Here is a 7,356-nt window from a genome sequence, read left to right as displayed (position 1 = left end):
GGGGGGGGGGGGGAGTCGATAGATGACAGAATAGGTTTTATTTATTTATTTAATTTGACCTATTCCATCATCTGTTGACTTTGCCCCCTCCCACCCTGCCCCACCCCACCGCCTCACCGTGCTTACCTGCACCGGCTGCCGCTATCTGATAACTGGAGTACTTACGCACCTGGGGTGTCCTATAGGGCAGTATTTCTGGGCATATATGGGGTTCCTGATTGACTCATGCCCTCTAGCTCTAAATCTTGGTGGGAAAAAGTGTCTGACAATCTAGTTCTCAGATACGGGCTGGAGTGTTATTTTTTTGTATCATGAAAAGGGATTGTGGGAAGGGAGACTCAAGTTTGAGTATTTTAAAGATTAGAGCGGTCCTTATCTAGGCTTCAAATGGTTGATCTGTATGTCTTTCCATTGTGCTGGAGATGTTCCCTCTGGCATGCGACTTTGTACACGTATTGTGGGAATGTTCCAAGATGCACCATTATTGGTGAGTCATTTGAGGTGAGATGAAAGCGTATATGGCACTGTTGTGGCCTCTGACCTCCTAGAGGGCGTGCTGGACAACACATCTAGCCTCCCGGAGATAATGCTATTGTCCTCCACTTTACTAGCTGTAGCCAAAATGGATTTCTGAGACAATGGAAGATACCAACCATCACGTCGTATAACTCCTGGATGGATGACATGCTTACTGGAGCATCCTACGAGAAGATCATCTATAAGATGAATTACCAGATACCACGATATAAACAAACCTTGGGCCATGTCCGACGGGGTTGAGGGTAGAGGGTTGAGGCTTATCCCCATACATTCTAGGGGTGGGAAAAATGTCCCGTTCTGCCTGCGGAACTGGCGGAATTTTGGTCACTTCATGTTACTCTTTAACGTGGCGTTCTGGCAAACTTCTGCCAATCACCACATGGCGGAATTTTTCTCCCCAGAAGCTCCAGAATATGTCACCTGGCTTGTGAGTGAGATTTGGCGTCCCCTAGAGTGATTTTCTAACACAGGCAGTCGTCGACATTCGTGAGCTGTTGCTGTTCGAGTAGATTTGCTGCCGCTTGAGTAGGTTTTATACTCGAGCAACTGCAAAATCAACTTGAATGGCAGCACGCTGTTGCGCAAAGCATGGTGCTGCTTGCACTGATTTTCAGCGCTGCTCGTTCTACCTGTGCTAAATGGCTGTGCGAACTGCATATTTTTCACACATTGACGGAATTCTGTGGAGAGTTTTTCTGTAACTCTGCGGAATTCCGTAGAGTGAAACTCCGCAAGTTCCTCCCAACCCTAGTATATTCCAATAATAACTGTTGCAACACTGCTGGATAGTCCGAGGGGGCTGTGGGGTGTGGATGGGGTTGAGATGGATGGGATGGGGCGCTCCTAAAATGTGAGAGCCTGGATATGTATGGATGTGTCTCTTTTGAAAAGCTTCGAGTCACGTGTCTATTGCACTTGCTGTATGTCTGCTTTACCTTCATTGAAAATATTTTGGAAAAAAAGCTCTGTTTGCCGCACTCCATATAGGATATAATACTCCTTTCAATGTCAACTGTAAATTCTCCAATGCTCAACGCTTAATGCAGCCCTCTTTACCAATATACCCACAATCTCTGCTGCCGAAATCCCAAGTTCTCATCCTATTCCTTTATAGACGCCATTTTCGACACACTGCGCTCAGATCCAGAGGAACAACACATTCCACCACACAAACTCCAAATTCTGTCCCAGTGATCGCATTTTAAGCTAACTTTTGAAATCAAATGATGCGTCGCTCATGCTCTATGGACCTAATACAGTGATTTTGAGAACGTGGGGATGCTCTGGAGTCATCCAATAGAAGTCTACATCATCAAAATGTCTCTGTTGCCTAGAAACGAAAATGGGTCAGGGTTGGAAGAATCATTTTAAGACATGGGGTCATTGAGTGAATCAGACCCATATGACACACTCTTATGCTACTCCTTTTACTGTCCCCTCCGCTAATGGGTGTTGCTGCCTCTTCTATGGGTTTTGCGTTAGCCAGGATCTTTTGATTGGACTAAAATGATATATATATAATATATTTACTTAGATGGGCTTTAGCCAACCATCTTCATCCATTGGTCTGATGTTGTGTCATTCACATTTGTCTTCTGACCGCTACAGCATAAAGCATGGGGCAGTGGGTCCGCCCACTTCAGCGATTGGCTGACTGCACTATGAATGACAGCATTCTGCCCTTTCGCATGGAGCACATCCACACACAAAGTAGTTCCCTCCAGTGACAGGGGCTACTGTGGTAATGCGCGCTCTTGGACACAAATATATTTTTAGCTATAGCCAATGGGCCTTTTATTTTTGGCGGGGGCCCTCCGAACAGTGACGTTTTACAAAAATCATCATACACAAAACAATCACTGACAATGCCAGACCTCTTGGCTTTCCAAATGCGTGTTCTGAGTTGGAATGGACAAACACAAAGCTAAAGTTTGGTCTTTATTACTAAAAGTGATATTGAAATATCTTGTAGTTTATATCGTTTATTTGCTGATGTTCTGTGCTCCTCTTGCTCATATGTAACAATTTGCATGTTTACGAAAAACCGACTGGAATCACGTGTGCAATGCCCCCTCTGAACCCGCCCTCTCCTCTTCCGAGTCAACCAATAGCCACCAGGCTTCCCCTCTATTTAGCGTCCTATGTTTGCACTTCTCTTCCTGCTCTCTACTGACGTGGCCATGCCTCCTCCTTTCATCACAGTGATGAGATGTGACTGACGTGGCCAAGCCTCCTCCTTTCATCACAGTGATCGGATGTGACTGACGTGGCCAGGCCTCCTCCTTTCATCACAGTGATCAGATGTGACTGACGTGGCCAATAAGAAGTTATAAGTGACACTAACTATCTTTACAATGCTCTATTTTAGTGTCACAGGAATTAAGGGCCAGTTTTAGAGTTAAGTCGAGAGCTCCAAAGTGTAAAGGAGGTGCCCCCTCTACCGGCGAATACAGATATTACAGCACTATACATTGGAGGAAATTCCACTGGTGGCTTCCCCCTGGATTTAGTACCACCCTGAAAAATCACATGGCTTTCCAGCGCCTCCTAACGCGTAGGCCCTGATTTCAACATTGGGGCTTATTCTGTTCAAGGTGCAAATTCCTAATCCAGACATCTGCTATCTGCTCAGGTGCAAAATACCCAGCCCACCCTATCTGCCCACAGATTTTCAGCAGGCACAAGAATCTTGTGGGCAAATTGTGCGAAATTCCAATTTGCGCCCCCCCTCCCCCACCCGAACGCGCACAACTGCACTTATTTGCTCACTCTTGAATGCCCCATCAGGTTCTGCTCAAGTTGCGGCACGCAAATGTCATATATACAAATAGCAGATGCGCAATTAGCGCGCCGCCAAATACAACAGCCCGATGTGGGAGTTTGCACCGGGAACGAAATTATAACCAAGCTGGTAATCGGGGTTTACATCAACCCAGTGATTAGACTCTGTGCCAATCTGTCTTCTGTATATGCATAAAGCTCGATTTTACGCAACAACGTTGGGGTGAAAAAAGGGAATATTGCCTTGAAATGCCGCGAAGAATTCCAGTAAAGGGGTGAATCACTCCATCGTTAAACCATACGTCACTTGTTCCCATGTTAAAAGTGACGCACCAGCGGCGCAAGGGGCTTGTAAATAAACCCTCTTCTTTCTCCAGAAGCGGTGCACTGTTCCGAAACACTGAACGGACCTCGCGCGGTCGTGCAGCGCCGCGCATGGAATATTCTGCTTTCACGAGTGCAAACAGCCGCTCAGGAGCGCCATCACTCCCGGGGCTTGCGCCTCGCAGCCACCTCCTCGCAGGTGATGAACATGGCGCTTGCGCGCCGACAGAAGCGCTCCGCCAGGGGACGGTGGCGTCTGCGCTGTCAGTGATCAGAGCTGGCATTTAAACACGTCTGGAGGCCTCCCTGGGATGGCGTCATATGTGCCCAAGCAGTGGGACTGCACGCGCCCGGAAGAAGCTGTAACAGGAACATTGGGGCACGCGGGGTCTCGACTGACCCACAGGACAATTCATTAGAGTCTCCTGTCACAGGGGGGTGGGGGAGGGGTAGCAAGAGAGGCCTGGTCCCTGGCTCAAACAAGGACAGTAGCCTCCCCCAACCCGCGGGCTCCCGGCTCGGAGTTTAAAATACAAACCTACATGGGGTGTAATGTCTTTTTCAGTGCTTAATTTGTAAAATGTTCAGTGCCAGGGCTCTGATCGGGAGGCCACTGCAGCTTGCACCACCCGTCGCCCCTGTCATCGCTGCCAAAACAACTACTAACCATCTCTCTCGCATGTAAATGGGACAGTTCAGATTATTCCAAGCCCCCAAAGCTAAATGAATGGGCGGGGAGGCAGGGATTAGCACTATTTTAATTTATATTGTTTTCCTAAACAACCCTTGTCCTGCTCATCTCTAAATTAGATGAGCAGCGCCACCATTTGGTAGAGTGTTCTAAGTATGGTGTTGACAATTAAGTGCTGGTGCTGAGCACCGGAAAGCACCAGCGCAAATTAAGCACTGCTCTTCTCAAACCCCTGCCACCTGTGGCACTGAATATAGCTCTGTGCTCCAGTTTAGGAGTTTCTGATTTCCTCATTCCACGCTTGTTTCCGCTCTCTTTATAATCTCCACTCTTCCCACCTCTTCTTCCTTCCTCACTTTCATTCTCTCTCCTCCTTCTCCACTTCCAGTTTCTCTCTTCCTCTCTCACCCATATCGACCTGCTCTCTTCCTACCTTTGTCTCCTTTTCTCCTTTCTCCCATTTACCTCCTCCGTTTCTTCCCCATTCATCTCTCCCCACTTTTTAACCCGCTCTCCCCTCTTTTATCTGCGCCCTAACCCGCTCCCACCTACCCTCCCTTGAATCCCACAGTCCTCTCTGTCTCTGTTCTCAATTTTGTTTTGCACATCTATCTGTTGTCTCTTTCCTCTTCTTCCAGCTGTTCTCCAAGTCATCCTTATCTCTGCCCTTTTTAGGTCTTGCCTTGCTATCGCGTAAGCGATCGCAAAGCGAGACTATTGTAAAAGGGCATTTCAAAGTGCTCCCAAAAAGCGGATTGCCTTGCTAGCACGCGCACAATCATGCGCAGCGTGCCGCCATGCAATACGCCTTTTGGGAGCACTTCAAAGGGTCCGCTCCCCCGCCCCCAAGTGCGCGCGCGCCACGCTCCGCTGGGCTTGTTTTTTTTTTTACCTTTAAGCGCGAGTCGCGCGTGCGGCCAATGCTTGTCTTTAAACATAGTGCGTGACTGTCGCTGCTTAGACTAACTGCGTTCCGTGATCTCCAGCAGGGAGGCACGCTTAAGTTTTCCTTTCATGTAATAGGAAGGTCGTCACTTCAGTGAAAGAAAGGTCTCCGTTAGTCTTCGCGTTGTAGTGCTACGAATGGTATACGTTTCTGCCTTGCGGGTCTGTAATGCATGATTCACACAGCACTCTGGAGGGAGCGGCCGCCGACCTCTGCACCATGAGCAGCCACAAGCAGGACGGTGAGCACATGAGCAGCGTCGAGGAGGAGGTGAGGCTCCCTTTGGTACTGACCCTTAGGTTTGAGCGATTTTGTGGCGGCCGCGGCGCAATTTTACTTAACTTGACAATCTCTTCCGTGTTTTGACCAGTGAGAGAGAGTTGCCACTCACTTCTACTGTGCCATTGTTTTACTGCCGGGATCGGGTTTGCTTCGTCTTCGTCTTCCCTCTCGGAACCCTTAGCTGCCCCCTTCGCCTCAGTTCTTTCGAACGTCCACCTGTGCACGGTTCAGGTCCAGGCGAGGAGCGCTCACTCACCTCCTACATCTGGCATGGGGGCAACTCAGCCACTTTCCCAGGTAGATCAGTTATATTGTATTTAGAAAAGAACTTCTGACTATTGTGAACTCTCATTACACTTTCCTCACATTTATTGAAAACCCGTCTCTATAATGACTCGAATTACACCATAGTCACATGATGCACTAGCACCATCAGTGTTTTGGGCAGGGCTCAATCTTTTACAAATTAAACACTAATTGCGTCTTCGCATCGTTATGTCCCTCGCTGCATTGCAGGTATTAATTACAAATGATAGTTCATAAAAATTCCTACCCGCCATCTCCAGAAATGGCAATGGTGAGCTAAGAAGCGGGTCTGGTGGCTCCGGGCACTAACGTACTCCCTGTAGGGGCCTGTGTTGAATCTCATGCTCACGGGTTCAAATCCTGGCGGGTCCACTCAGCCTTTCATCCTTTTGAGGTCAACAAAATAAGTACCGTTGCGTTGGCTAACAAACAGCTGTTATTCAGCGCCAACGTGAAGGTGGGTGAACATGCGATTTACAAATACAAGTTATGTTAAGAGGCAAGTCCGTTGTCCTGCATCCTTTATGTGACCTAGAGTCAGGCACGCAACACCCATTGGACTCACAGGGCTTCAGCCCCCCCCCCCCGTCGTGTGTGGCAGCCCGGGATGAGACACCTTCCCGGGCAAAAAAGCAGCCGCACCCGAGCACTTCACAGGTCTTTAAAAGACCATTTGCATGTTAATGAGGCCTTGCTGTTTCACCCCTTCTAAGAGCCCCTGCAGCTCCACTCTGCCTATTACTTAAAGTTCAGCCCCCCCCCGAAAGTTTTGCTCAGCCCCCCCCCCGAAATTTGGCTCTAGTTGCGCCTCTGCCTAGAGTCTTGTAGTACGTGGTGCAGCGTCATAGTTTATCTTCAGTGTCGGAGGCTTTGGCACAGGACACATATTCTTGAGCGCATGCATCTGAAGCTTCTCCCATATGTCTTAGTGAAGAGGAAGCTCCGAGAACTATCCCATCTCCTAGAATCCCACAATTTGTTTAAGCGGAATAACGAGCTCGATCTTTAATGTTCTGGTTTTACTTTGTGGGATCCAGCCAATACATAGGCGTAGGTTTCTCTCTGCCTGCTTACGTGAAAGGCCTTGTCTTTAATTGTTGGCACCTGCGATTAGAGTGTGGGTGGCAGAAGCCGCATGTAAGCTCGGGTCGTTTGGGCTTGAGTCTCCAAGAGTACCCTGGGCAGAGCCAGAACAAGGCATCTGACTCAAGCTTTTATGGGCTCGCCCAGCTCTACTCTTCCCCTCCTCATGTCCAGTTCACTGCCCCATGGCCTCCTCTTTGCTTCCACCCTATGTGATCTTAGGCACATCTTGGCTGCTGCTGAATGTCCTCTTCGCCACATCTTTACAATATTATCCTCTTGAATGGCCCTATCATGTATAATTTAGGTAGAGTTGGCGTTTTTTTTCTGGTTGGGTGAGCAAGCCCGGAACTTTGCTTTGTCTATAATTCCTCAATCGTAGCAGTCGCCATGCCACCCCCCC

Source organism: Triturus cristatus, chromosome 11, assembly GCF_964204655.1.
Source record: "Triturus cristatus chromosome 11, aTriCri1.1, whole genome shotgun sequence".
NCBI lineage: Eukaryota > Metazoa > Chordata > Amphibia > Caudata > Salamandridae > Triturus > Triturus cristatus.
Note: the sequence above shows the minus strand (reverse complement) of the source record.